The sequence below is a fragment of the Hibiscus syriacus genome, unplaced genomic scaffold, assembly GCF_006381635.1.
Source record: "Hibiscus syriacus cultivar Baekdansim isolate YM2019G1 unplaced genomic scaffold, ASM638163v2 tig00111338_pilon, whole genome shotgun sequence".
Lineage (NCBI taxonomy): Eukaryota > Viridiplantae > Streptophyta > Magnoliopsida > Malvales > Malvaceae > Hibiscus > Hibiscus syriacus.
This window is the reverse complement of record NW_024063064.1, coordinates 711,661-727,583: the sequence shown is the minus strand read 5'-3', so window position 1 is coordinate 727,583 and position 15,923 is coordinate 711,661.

The window sequence follows — 15,923 nt, the reverse complement described above, 5'->3', positions numbered from 1 at the left end:
TGTTTTGAAAGCTTATAATACGTTGCATATAATAGTGTCTATAACCGGGGTACTATTCATGTGAAGGTGCATTTCCAGGGGCGCCTCTTCCATTATTTTATCAGAGAATATGTTATCATTGCCCTATTATGTCACTCATGTCCCTTAGGGGCACTATTTATATCAGTACCTAAAGTGGTGAAAGTGCGTTTCCAGGGGTGCGCCTTCCATTATTTTGTCAAAGAATATGTTATCATTGCCCTATTATGTCACTCATGTCCCCTAGGGGCATTATTCATATCAGTACCTATTATGTTTGAGGGGACCAACAAAGTTGTGAAAGCGCATTTCTGGGGGCACGTCTTCTATTATTTTGTCAGATAATATGTTATCATTGCCCTATTATGTCACTCATGTCCCCGGGGGCACTATTCATGTCAGTACGTATTATGTTTGAGGGGATGCAACAAGTTATGAAAGCGCATTTCTGGGGGTCGCAACAGGTTTAGGGGTCGCAACAAAATTGTGAAAGCGCATTAACGGGGGGGGGGGGTGCCTTCTATTAATTTGTCAGAGAATATGATATCATTGCCCTATTATGTCACTCATTTCCCTTAGGGGCACTATTCATGTCAAAACCTATTATGTTTGAGGGACGTAGCAAAGTGGTGAAAATGCGTTTCTGGGGTCGAGCTGTAACATCCTCAATATCTGGATAGTAATTAAAGTGTAAGATTTTAAAATTCAATGACCATATTAAATAAATTAAAAAGTGAAGGAATTAATTGAAAGATGTGAGTGAAGGATGAATTAATAAAGGAAGGAAGAGTCAAAGGGCAAATGGGTCATTAAATAAGAAAATGATTAAATATTATTTGTGGATATTTATAATCCACTGGGGCATGTATAGGAAACAAATGTTTCCAGATTTCTCTCCTTTCTTCTTTCTTCTTTCTTCATCTTCTTCTTCACCCAAACGTGAAGCACCCAAGCCCAAGGTGAGTTCGATTTCTTTTGGTTAATCTTTAAAATTGAAGTATGGTTTTGGTTAAGGAAAACTTAGAAAACATGATGGAAGGAAAAAGGGACTTAGAAACTTAAAGAGTTTGGAGTTGTGGAGGATTAAAGATAAGAAGTGTCTAAGTGAAAATCTGAATATGAAGGTTTAAATGAATTTGAGGATTGAATTTGACTTGTCATCTATGAGAATAAGAAGTTATAAGTGTTAGAATTAAGTTTGGATAACATGGAAAATTAGGTATGGTTCTTAGTCTTAAGAATTTGGATGAAATATGGGAGTTATAAAGTGTTGGAATGATAAAAATTAGTTAAAGTTGTTATAAATGAGTTTAGTAGCATAATAAGGATTTTATACATGAAAATTTGGGTGAAGTATTGATGAATTTCGGATGAAAATAGCCTATTCTCTATAGGTGCATCGATACATTATGAATGAGTACCGATGCACTAAGACCAATTTTGAAGGTGCATCGATACACTAAGGGGTGCATCGATACACTAAGGGGTGCATCGATGCATGGAAATTTCGAACCTAATTTGGGTACCGATGCACCCATAGTGCATCGGTACACTCTTAAAGGAAATTAGGAATATTAGTTTATTAAATTCGTTTAAGTTAATAACATCGAAGTATAAGGTTTAGGATTCTAATAATCATATTGAAAATTATATTTATGTAGATATCGAGCCTAAACGAGTTCCAGAACAAGTGACAAGTAAGATTGATCAAGGAAAAAACAAGGAAATATAGGTGAGTGCATATGCATAGCATGAATATAGTATTATAATCAGTTTAGACTTGTGATAAGTCTAGATTCAATATTTTGATGCATGATCACATTTCATATTATGATACATGACATGAATTCATATTATATGTATTATGTGATATAAATATGCAGGAAAAGTTATATGAGCTATGTGATAAAGGGATGGAAAATTATATGTCTATGTGATAAAGGTATGTAAATAATATGTCTATGAGATACACTATGTGAATTGTGAAAGCCCATGTTATGTAGATGAAAACTATAGTTATAGTTGGCATGCCAAGAGTAGAGGGTTTACACGGTCCTTCGGGACAAATTCTACGTGGTCCTTCGGGACATTTATGTATTCTTTGGAACATATATGAGGTCTTTTGAGACACCTACTTGATCCTTGGTATATGTATATGATTCTTAAGGAATTCCTATATGGCCCTTATGGATAAATATTATATGGCACTACGGTGCAATTCTACGTGGCACTTCAGTGCATTTGTACGCGGTCATTTGGGACAAATTCTACGTGGTACTTCGGTGCAAATTTATATGAGCTGTGGTGACAGCATAGTGCATAACCTCCTAGTACTCACATACCTCGGGTTCTCAGTATTGTATAATGGGCTATTGAATCTATTGAACTTATTATATGAATTCATGATGGTTCATTTATTAGATTATGGGTAAGATACATGATTATGCAATTTGCATGGATTGAATATATGATTTCATGATATTGCATTTCATTATGACATTTTCATTATATTTTATTGTCATTATTAATATGCCTCACTAAGTCAATGACTTAGCGTGTGAGTGTTTCACACGTAGGATCAGAGAATATAGACAAGCAATACAACATTACTTCTACAACTACCTGATCAGAAGAACCTTAAGTAGTATGTATTATTATGTGATAAATAGCTTGGTATGTAAACAAAGTCTTTAAATTAAGTATGTGTGCCCTGATCAAGTTTTAGAATGTTTTAAACATATTTATGTAAATGGTAAATGTATAATAATGAACGTTTAAATTTTTACGAGTTTTATGTACGTTTTACGAAAGTTACTGTATAAATATTGTACGAGTAATGTACCAGTGCATCGATACACAATTTATATTCATATTTTTGTACATTGGTGCACTGTAGCAATGCATCGGTACATTGTAGCACTGATCATTATTGTTCATGGTATGTTTATACCGTATAGTACTGTTCATAAATATGTTTTTGCCTTAAATTTTTATAATGAAACATAATTTAGTAGTTTATTATTGTATTTTTCTTAATATGAATTCAAATGTTTTATTATTTTGTAAGAATATTGTTTCAAAAAGTCAATGTGACGTCTCAGACTCGTATCCGGGTCGGGTACGGGTTGGGGTGTTATATTTAATGGTATCAGAGCTACAGTTTAGCCGATTCTATGCATAAATCAGTGTCTAGAGTGTCTTTATATGTGTATATGCCAACATAAATGTGAAAACTTCTGATCTGGTATAGTAATGAGTATGTTGTTTTGCTAATAGAACAATATGTTTACTCTTATTAGATGTCCGAACAAGACAGCTCCCGAAGTGAAGCGGGAGATGAGAGGCTAGCCGAAAGTAGTAATTCACCTGCCCTGGAATTCCTTTAGCTGATCAAGATGTGTTCTTTAGATCATTAGATGCGGTATTGACGCGTTTCCAACCTCCTGTTACCTCAACTCCGAGAATGAATGTTGCGAAGGAGTTGAAGGGTTTAGGAGCTCCAGAGTTTAGAGGTGAAGTCGAAGAAGGTTCTGTTGCTACAGACCTTTGGCTTAATGATGTGAAAATTATGTTAGAAGGACTCCACTGTTCTGATGTTGAGAAGCTAGACAGAGTGGTCTCATTTCTTCGTGGGAAAGTGAGAATTTAGTGGACAAATGTCACTTTGAGGATGACCAGTGATCAAGTGACATGATCTCTGTTTATGGAAGAGTTTAGGCATAAGTATATAGGAGACCAGTTCATCAAACAAATGAAGCAAGAATTCTTAAATTTGAAACAAATGAACCGCACTGTATATGAGTATGAGTGCGAATTTAATAAGTTAAGTCGCTTTGCAGTAGAGTTGGTGTCTACAGATAAAGATGCCTACGAGTGGTTGTTGAGGGCTTGCGTTCAAGGATAAAAGATATGTTGATTGTATTGAATCTTTCCTCATTCCAAGAAGTAGTAAACCGTGCTAAAGCTCTAGAATAGCTTAGAGTGAACGGTTTGGGGAGCAGAGAGCTCAATCATCCAAAAGAACTGGAGCTTCATCAAGCTCTGCACTATCCAAGAGATGTACGGAATCTGGTTTTCGATATCAAATAAGATTTGAATCAGTGGCATCCTCTGCTAGAGGATCAAATCAAGCAAGAGCTAGACGAACTCAATCTATAGGGACTGGTGATGGGCGAGCATAGCAGAGTCAAGTTGGGCAGTGTCAGATCTTTGGAAGAAACTATAGTGGAATATGTAGAGTTAAAACATGAGCTTGTTTCTGATGTGGGGAAACAAGACATTTCATGAGAGATTGTCCCTTAAGGGTCGAAGAGTCTATTCCACTGGAGAGATCTGCTTTAATGTCCTAGAGGGGACGAAGTAGAGGAAGGGGTAGAACTCAACCTAAATCATCTACTCAGCAGGAAGTTCGCTCCACTACTCGGGTGTATAATCTCAAATCCAATGAAGACTGGGATGATCCAAAGATAATAACAGGTACCTTTTTATTGTTTGATAAACATGTTATGTAGATGAAAATTATAGGTATAGTTGGCATCCCAAGAGTAGAGGGTCTACGCAGTCCTTCGGGACAAATTCTACGTGGTCCTTCGGGACAAATTCTACGTGGTCCTTCGGGACATATATGTATTCTTTGGAACATGTATGAGGTCTTTTAAGACATCTACTTGATCCTTGGTATATTTATATGATTCTTAATGAATTTCTATGTGGTCCTTATGGACAAATATTATATGGCGTTACGGTGCAATTCTACGTGGCACTTCGGTGCATTTCTACGCGGTCCTTTGGGACAAATTCTACGTGGCATTGCGGTGCAAATTTATATGAGTTGTGGTGACAACATAGTGCACAACCTCATAGTACTCACATACCTCGGGTTCTCAATATTGTATCATGGGCTATTGAATCTATTGAACTTATTATATGAATTCATGATGGTTCATTTGATCAGATTATGAGTAAGATACATGATTATGCAATTTGCATGGATTGAATATATGATTTCATGATATTGCATTTCATTGTGATATTTTCATTATATTTTATTTCATTATTATTACTTCTCACTAAGTCGATGACTTAGCGTGTGAGTGTTTCACACGTAGGATCAGAGAAATAGACAAGCAAGGTTAGACAGCTGGGACAACATTACTTCTACAACTACCAGATTAGAAGAACCTTAAGTAGTATGTATTATTATGTGATAAATAGCTTGGCATGTAAACAAAGTCTTTAAATTAAGTATGTGTGCTCTGATCAAGTTTTGGAATGTTTTAAACATATTTATGTAAATGGTAAATGTATAGTAATGAATGGTTAAATTTTTACGGGTTAATGTACGTTTTATGAAAGTTACTGTAGCAGTGCATCGATATAAAATTTATATTCAATATTTTTGTACATCGGTGCACTGTAGCAATGTATCGGTACACTGTAGCACTGTTCATGGAACTGGTCATTACTATTCATGGTACTGTTCATAAATACATTTTTGCCTTAAATTTTTATAATGAAGCATAATTTAATAGTTTATTATTGTATTTTTCTTAATATGAGTTCAAATGTTTTATTATTTTATAAGAATATTATTTCAAAAAGTCAATGTGACATCTCAGACTCGTATCTGGGTCGGGTACGGGTTGGGGTGTTACACGCGCCTTCGATTATTATGTCAAAGAATATGTTATAATTGCCCTATTATGTCACTCATGTCCCTGGGGACGCAGCAAAGTGGTGAAATCGGGTAAATTATAACCTAAATTTATGTTCTTTTTGGAAGTTGATCAAGTTAAGGATAAAATTATACATATGGATAAATTTAAGTTCATAACTTAAATTAAAACGTTATGGGAAGTTTGAATAAATTGGATAAAATGTTATGGATAAATTTAATAAATGTGAAGTGATAAAGTCAACATTTATGTTGTGACATTGAAATTGTATGGAATGGGCATCGAAATGTTTTTATGAATTATTTTCCATTGTGAGCTTTTGTTAATGGGATTATAACACGTGAGTTTTAATGTATATGTTTTATAATGATGCTCATTAAGTACTGTGGAATTATTTTTTAAATAATTTTTACAAAACAATGTAATTTAATTTCAATTTAAGTACTGTGAACTTTAATGGAATATAACTTTGAATTTCAAATACAATTTTGAATTTCAATTGGAATAATAAGTTAAATTTGGATTTGTATTTTAAAAACATTTAACAAACATTTAATGTTAAATTTGAATAAAAAATAACATTAAAAATATTGTTGTAACAACCATTAAACATTTAAATAACATTACAAAATTACATAAATTTATGAAATATAACTATTTAAATAACATTAAAATACAACTGGATCACCGATGTCGTCTTCTCGAATGAGTTCCACATTGAGGTGGTTGTCTATTTCACTGAGGATTTCTTCGTACAACTTTCTCTTTAGTCTCCTTATCTTCACTATCATCATCATCATCAGCATTTTCTTCATTTAGCGTAGATGACGCTAAAGGGACTGTATAAAATAGCGACCCTGGAGGAGTGTTACTAATAATCTCACTGCTCATAGAGAATTGAGAAAACTGTGAAAACATTGGCATCGATGTCTGTGATCCAGATGGAGATTGAGGTGTTCGTGGAGAAGCACCACCAGCCAAATAAGATGCATATGAACCATATGTTGGATCATTAAATATAGTCGTATATGCACCTCCATAGGGTGTCATAAAACCCTGCGGGCTAGGCATGTAACCTAGAGGGCTAGGAATGTAACCCTGCGGGCTAGGAATGTAACCCTGCAGAGATGGCATATGAACTGGTGGGCTTGGCATATACCCTTGCAGAGATGGCATCTAAACTGGAGGGCTGGGCATGTACCCCTATGGCATCATCATCGGTGGATATGGATGTTGTGGTGGGACTGATGCCAAACCAGTAGCACCTTCTCTCCGTCCACGAGTTGGGGGACGATGATATTGAGATGGTGGACGTCTATCTCGGTGCCTATGAATGCTAACCCCTTGTGCTTCCGCCGAAAGTAGAAACATCTTTCCACTTTCATTAAACCACTCCATATTATCCATAACCATATGACCAGTTTCAGCGTAAAATTGTCGATGGGGCAACTATGTATACTGGTTCTCCTAAATCGCAATCCAATCTCTGTCTCACCACCCAGTTGACCTCTTTCTTTCCTTGTCTATCTATGTTATGCATGCGTCTAAATTCCTAGGTGCTCCAGGAATATATTGTGTACAACAAAACTGACGGAGCACACGATCAACCGGATGCCACTCAACAATAGCATAAAATATAATAGGTACAACTGACATCCAAACATCTAATGACGTACTCAGGTGGGGTGGGATGCAAGCCTTTACTTCATCACTCGCATAAGGTATCCACTGAAACTGAAATATAAATATACAATTCAAATAAATATAATATTCTAATTATATCTAGCATTTTAAATAAAATATTCATATTTAAACAAATTTAAAAACATACCTCAGACCTAGCTTTTGTATCGATAAGTAAACGGATTTCCTCTAGTTCAGTAGAGATATCTCTATGATTTTTTCTTTTCATCGACCACATATGAAATATAATATAAACTAAATATCACCCTATTTAATTAAAAATATTTAAATCAAAATTTAGTTCAGAAATTACCTCAATAATAAGGGGAATACGTATGGCTCATTAACAATCGGGCATAAGAAAGGCATGCAGAACCACGCCCATGATTGGAGAAACAGGAGACATCCACCGATAGCAGTTTTTTATAATTCGTTGCACGACACATTTCTCTAAAGAGAAATGCCAAAACTGTAGTGCCCCAACTATATCTTCAAGATTCATCAAAATCAATCAGATGACGCAACTACATACAATACACCTGGTTGCGAGATTTGTTGGGCATCAATATTCCTCAAATGATTCATAGAATATAAGCCCGAGCACATGCCTTTGGTTCATCCTCAGAAGCATTTTCATTCAAAACTTCAAAATTAGCTTTCTGCATGATAAAGCTATTATACCTCCATTAAACTCTGGCGGAGCAGCTCCAAGATACTCCATGCACATTGACTGTCAATCACCATCGGCCATACCACACATAATATTTACGTCGATGGGAAGTCCCAGATGCATGGAGACATCCTCCAATGTAATTGTAGACTCTCTACATGGAAGATGAAATGTGTGTGTCTCGGGCCTCCACTTCTCAATCAATGCAGAAATTAGGACAGGTTCGAGTTTGCAACCGCCAATAATATGTGCAATATACCCGAACCCGACAGAAGACAGATATGGCAAAATACGTGTTGAGGTCAGTATACGTGAGTTTTTAATAAATGTCTCTAAAATACGATCATTTTCCTAATTAATAAGCATTAAAAATTTAAAATTAATATAAATTCATGATAAATTTAAATTAAAAATAATAATAAATATTAACATAAATTAAAAAAATTATTAACATATCACTAAAATGTCTGGATATATGGTTTGTATCTAATCATAGCAGCATTTCGCTTTCCATTATAACTGTACACAAAAAATATAATTAGCACAAATAATAATTAATTAATTAATTAAAATAAATAATACTTATATAAATATTATTTTAATAAAAAATAATATTTATATAATTATAATAATAAAAAATATAACAATTATTTTTAAAAAATACTAACTTAAACAAAAATTCCTTACCACTAATACTAACTTAAGGAAGAGATGTTTTGGTGTGAAGAATGAGGGGGTTGAATGGGTTTATATAGGGGAGGAGGAGGGTGGTAGGTGAGGAAAAAATGGGTGGTCATTAATGATATTTAATGGAAGGCGCGTCCCCAGGGACGCGCCTTACCCTCGTGGCATCCGACTCAACAAAACACCGTGAAAGCGCGTCCCCAAGGATGCGTCTTACCCGCGTGGCATCCCAGTCAACTAAAACCCAGGTAAAGCGCGTCCCCAGGGATGTGCCTTTGTGCCAACTCAGTCGAAAATGTATTACTTCGGGAAATATTGGTCAAACAGTGTTAGATGGGGCCTATTAAATTCAAAGGGTGTCAGTTAGGTCAAATCGTCATTTTTTGGATGTCGGTTATGAATCTTGCATTATTTGGGGGCTCAAAAATAAAATATTTATTTAATTTTATCACATTTAACTAGATTTTCCAAATGTTGGTAAACAGACTATATCAAGAATTGGGTTAAAAATATAGATTAAATCCAATGGAATGAATTAAATTGGTAATTACAAGTATATATGTTACAAGATAATCACATGCATAATGATCGTCCAATATAATAGACATCAAGATTTTACATGAAAAATCCTTTCGGGAAAAACAACGGGTAGACGAAGAGAAAAATCACTAATGTCAAGAGATGTATAGAAGATGAGTCCTCATGGATAGGGATGGGCATAGGTCGGGTTTGGATCATGTTTCGGCCAACCCGACCCGACCCGACCCAAAATTTTTGCATCCTTCACCCGACTCGACCCGAATCAAAAAATATATACCCTTCACCCGACCCTATTTTTGAGATAAAATCCGATTCCGATCTGACTAGACACAAAATAATAAAAGTATTATTTTTATTCAATAAAAATAATGATTTAATTAAAAAATAATAAATAGTGGGGTATTATTGTAACTATTCCTAAATATATAAGGTAAAATTATATATTTTTTGGGTTGGGTCGAGTCGGGCATTTTTCAACCTAAACCCGAATCTGACCCGACCCGAACATCACCTTTAAAAAAAACTTGATCCGACCTGATCTGAGCCCATTTTTTAAAAAACAATCGACCAGATCAGGTCGAGTCAGAACCGTCGAGTTCGGGTCTCGTGCCCATCCCTACTCATGGATAACCTAATCTTTAACCATAATCTTTTGTATATTTATAGAGATAGATACTTGATTACAAAGGAAACTAAATTAAGTACAAATATAATTTAATAATTTTTTTATTTTTAGTCAAACTAGATTTATTACTTTTCCAAATTAATTTGTACCACTTTGAATTGAATTCAAACTTTAACGAATCTTCACCTTTACATAAATTTTGAAAGTGTGAAGATTTCGAGACAAAACACTCAAATTCGACGAGATACTCAAACTCAACAAAAAAACAATTATTCACTTTAATGTACAAATTATCCACCTTGAGAACATATTCTTCACTTCTTCCACAAAACCCCTGAGAGGAATATTCTTAAAAAATTATTGTCAATTTTTTCTTTTTACTCAGCAAGAAATCATTTTATTAATAATTACTCGGGAAGAATGTCTCGTTAAAAACCCCTAATCCTAAAAGAAAATAGTACATCAACCGGACATTGAGAACGAAACCAACAAATCCAACCAGTGTTGATAATTCATACCAAAGTACACTCAACCCCCAGCAGAAACACAGCAAGTAGCACCTAACAACACCCAAATCTACAAGCTTTCGAAGCTCAAAAAAAAAAAAATAACAACTGTTGCACAAAGGTAGAGTAACCAACACCAAATGTACATGACTTAAACCGAAAAGGGATATACTGTGATAAACATCAGCACGTATGTTCAAGGCAACAAATCCTCCAGAACTCGGGTCCTGTGGTACGCTCATGGCCGTTTACCCTCAAGCATCCTTCTGTCTTGGCTTTCAAACCCGAACACCAGCTTCTAATCCCACCAAGCTTTGAATAACGCTGACCGAAGCAAACCTTGCTTTGCTAATTGATCCGCAAAACCATTTCATTCTCTTGGCACATGTACGAACTTCACCTGGGGAATTTTGTTAGCAAAATTAACAATTGCATCAAATAAGTCCCACCAACGCCAAGGTCTAAGAGTCATATTTTCGATCCAGTTTAGAACCACCATTGAATCCGATTCAACAACTAAATTTACTTTCTCAGACCACCCGGTTTCGATGAAGATTTCCAATGCTGTTTTAATTGCATCAAGTTCCGGAAAGTCAGCATTAACCGGTTCAACCAGACCAGAAAAATGGCCTTGACGATAACAATGTTCGATCTCAAGACTCCTCCACAACCTGTTGTTTTTTCTTTGAAAGCACCATCAACATTGAATTTTACAAATCCTTCTAACGGAGGATTCTAGGTCCAAAGAGGATATGTCTCCAGAGCACAACCATGAGGGTTAATCCACCAATCAACCTCATTGGAAGAATATCAACATCGGATGCTTTGAGCCAGATTAGAGACCTCATCTTTACTATGAACAGCAAGTCTTTTTGGGAAGAGACTTTATTTCAAACACTCTCTTGTTCCTAACTAAACAAACACTCCATAAAGCCGCCGCAATTAAAACTATCCAAGCCGACCTTGCTTGTCCTGAAAATGACACAGTAAAGAAGGAAAAGAACTCATTAATAGTGTTCAAGTGCGGCCAATCGGTCGACCACCAAAGACAAATTCTTCCAGAAACAACCAGCAAATCTACAATCAATAAATAAATGATAAGCTGATTCCACCCCCAAGTTACGCCAAGGACAAGTGCTCGAATACTCGTCAAGCTTTACTCTATTTATAAGAAAGTCTTTGGTCGGTATCCTTTCTAATTTTAGCATCCATAAAAAGCTTTTCACCTTTGCTGGTACCTTCAATTTCCAGATAAAATTTAAATCAAACTCGGGGTCGAATGGATTAGCACTTACAAGCAGATTGGAAAGCTTGCTAACCGAGAAATGACCTGCTTGGTTATATAGCCATATGATTCGATCTGGCTGGTGTTTAGATAGGCACTCCTTTTCCAACATCTTACTTAATGCATCCATTCATATTAGTTATTGTTGAAAGATGATATATGTCATTGTACACGTGAAGGTTCATGCATAAGGGTGTTCTAGAAGTTAGTCTGTTAGCCTAGTAGTTAGTTTTGAATTCTTAACAACTCCTTAACAGCCTCTTTACAACTAGGTGGTTAGGCAATTTTCAGTAGCTGAATCGTTGTCATTGAGTCTATAAAAGCATGTCATAGGCTGTACTTGAAGTAAGTTTTTGAGCTGAATAAAGCATATATTTTCTTCATTCTTTCTTATATTTCTGTTATTCTTTCTGCATTATTCAAGATGGTATCATTCGTTTTCGGTCTTGGAGTTTTTTTGCAAGCTGTGATGACTTTATTTGGTGATTCTTCCTCCTCGCAAGTTCGGATGTTTACCAACAAGCGTGTAAATGTGGTGCTCGATGAGATGAACTTCCTCTTATGGAAGCAACAAATTCTTCTTATTGTTCGCAGCCATTGTCTTGAACGGTCACTAAATGGTTCCGTGCCAGTTCATCCGGAGAAGATTGTTGATGAGCATGGTGAAACGACTATTAATGAAACTTATGAAGATTTTGTTGCACAAGACAGTGCTCTTGCGTCCTGGCTTCTATCCACGATCAGTGCTCCGTTGTTACCACAGTTCGTTGGTACTGAGTCAACTGCGTCTGTTTGGAATACAGTTTTGCAGTATTTTGCAAATCGATCAACAACCACAATTATGAATTTACATTACAAGCTTTCATCAATGAAGAAAGGTGATGATTCTGTACTAGTTTATCTCACTCGTGTTAAAGAAATCTGTGACACTCTTGCTTCTTGCGGAAGTCATGTTTCTCAGGTTGAACATATTGTGAGTATACTCAAAGGTTTACCGTGGGAGTATCATCCGTTCATGGCAGTGATTACTACTACGCATGAAACTCTTTCGCTGGATCAGGTGTATTCTATGCTTGTTGATGCTGAAACACAGATTGCTGGGTTTGACTCTAAACTTGAGAATCTTCTGATAAGTGCTCATATTGCTCATGGAAGATTGATGGATGGCTCGAATAGTTCAAGTTGTGGTGGTCGATCTGGAGGATGAGGTCGTGCTCGACTTCATTGTCAGTTATGTGGTAAGAATGGTCACTCTATTGATCAATACTGGTATCAGGTTGATCGTGATTTTCCTGGTGTCAATGCATCTTCTGGTTTGATTCGATCTTGGGATGAATCTGGTATTGGTAATTGTGCCACCTTTGACTATTCAGGGTGTTCTTGATGCAATACTAAGTCTAGTACATCTTCTTCTAGTGAACCACAAGCATATATAACTTCGGGTGAGTATTAGGTTGTTGATTCGGGGGCGACTAATCATGTAACGCCAGATGCCTCTAACGTGCTTCATCCTACTGACTTTACTGGTCCAGGTAACCTCCTAGTAGGCAATGGTGTGTCACTAGGGGTGAATTTCATTGGTAAATTTGTTTTACACACTTCTTCTCAAGCCTTATTGCTAAATGATCTCTTGCATGTGCCAAAAATAACAAAATATTTGCTTTCGGTTTCAAAGCTTGCTAGGGACAACAATGTATTCTTCGAGTTTAATGCTGATGAGTATTGTGTTTGTGACGAGGTGACCGGTGCAATGATTCTTCGAGGGAATCAACGTGATTGTCTTTATACATTTGCTATAGATTCTAAGTTTTCTTCTTGTAATAAAGTTGAGGTCAATAATGTTGTTGACTCTAGTACGTTTGATCTTTGGCATAGGAGATTAGGATATCCTGCTTTTCATACTTTGAAAGTTATTTATAATTCAATCAATGTTACTATTCCTAATAGTATAAATACAACTTGTGTTGCTTGTCGCATGGGAAAAAGCCACAAGGTACCCTTTGATAATGCTTCCATTATGTATGATGTTCCTTTCCAACTTGTTTTTATTGATCTCTAGGTGCTACTTATATCTCTTCTTTTGGTTATCGTTACTATGTATCATTTGTTGACGCGCGTACACGACATACCTAGGTATATATGCTAAAGGATAAGTCCCATGCCCTTGATGCTTTTTATTTGTTCCAAAGCATGGTTTCCACCTAATTTTATTTGTCTATCAAGTCTGTTCAGAGTGATTAGGGAGGCGAATACAAAAGTTTGTCTCGTGAGCTGACTCATGTAGGCATTTCCCATCGGATCACATGTCCTCATACCTCAGAGCAAAATGAAGTTTTAGAACATAAACATCGTCATTTGATTGAGTTAGCTTTCGTGTTGCTAGCTTAGGCTACTCTTCTGTTCCGATTTTGGTCATATGTTGTTGCTACAACTGCACATTTAATAAATCGCCTTCCAACCAGGGTGTTAGGTAATATTTCGTCGTTTAAAAAATTGTTTGGTACAAAGCCCGACTATAAGACGCTACGGATTTTTGGTTGTCGTTGCTTTATTCATTTATGGCCCTTTCAGCAACATAAGTTGATGTTTCGATCTGTACTTTGTGTTTCCTTGGGTTATAGCTCACAACATCAAGGTTTTCAGTTCTTGGTACGGATGGTCTTATTTTTATCTTGAGACATATTAAGTTTGATAAGGATGTATTTCCTTTTGTAGATATACAACAACCTAAGAGTGTACATAATAGTCATACATGGTGGTCAGCTCCTTTTCAAGTCGTTCCTGAGCATGTATGAACGGGTGCTGTGTCTGGTTCCTTAACACACCCTAGTACCTCGTCTCATGCTCATGAAGAAAAAGCTGGTTCTATCATGCAAGGTGGTACTGGTTTCGCTATGGAAGATAGTACAACTGATGCTAATGTTTCTGAGTATCCATCCCCGTAGCTGCCTACTGAAGTGCCTGGAAATAAAAGTACTGTTGATGTGCAAACTTCCACCGAGCATAATGTACCTTATGTAAATAAACATCCTATGCTTACAAGAAGCAAATATGGGATATTTAAACCCAAGGTATTTTCTAGTTCCTTGATGAGTCTTTTCCTGCTTTTATCAATGAAGCTATGAAATCCAAGGAATGGGAAAAAGCTATTCGTGATGAGCTTACTGCTCTTCAGAATAATGGTACATGGTCTCTTGTAAAGCTGCCCGAGGGACGTCCACTGTTGACTGCAAATGGCTATTTAAAGTAAAACGTAATTCTGATGGGACAATTCAACGGTACAAGGCTCGTTTGGTTACTAAGGGATACTCTCAGGTCCTTGGGCAATATTTCAAAGAAACTTTCAGCCTGATTATGCAGTTTTCCACGTTGAATGTTATACTTGCTCTTACAGTTTCTAGAGGTTGGTCGATGAGACAGATCGATGTGAACAACACCTTTCTTCATGGTGATTTGAGTGAAGATGTGTTCATGCAACAACCACCCGGTTTTGAGCAATATACTCATGAAGGCACCATCCTAGTCTATAAACTGTAGAAGGCAATCTATGGCCTACGTCAGGCACCACGAAATTAGCATGCTAAGCTGAAAGATAGCCTTGTTCAACTTGGTTTTAAAGAGTCTAAAGCTTATGCCTCTCCCTTTTTCTTGACATAAAATGGTGTATCAACGTATGTCCTGGTATATGTCGATGATATAATAGTTATCGGGCTATCAACAAGCGAAATTGAGAAGGTAGTCACATTATTGAATAATCGTTTTTCTTTAAAGGTCCTGGTGAATTGCATTATTTCTTAGGTTTGAAGTCAAGCGGTGTAATCAGTTTTTACTTCTTAGTTAGAAGAAGTATATTTTGGAACTTCTTGAGAAGTCAAAAATGACCAAGGCTTCATTTACTTCTACTCCAATGGTGGCTTCATCAAAGTTGAGCAAGGATAAAAGACAACTGCTTGTTGATGCTTGAGAGTTTGATAGTTTAGTGGGAGGACTACTTTATGTGTGCCACACTAGGAATGATATTGCCTTTAGTGTGAACAAGGTAGCTCAATATATGCATTCTTCAAGGGAACAAAATCTACTTACTGCTAAACGTATTCTACACTATCTAGCTAGGACATTGAACTATGGTCTCGATTTTATGCCAAGAGAATTACATATAACAACTTTCTCTGATGCTGATTGGGGTGGTTGTATTGATGATAGGCGATCAATGTCTAGTCACTGCGTGTTTGTGGGA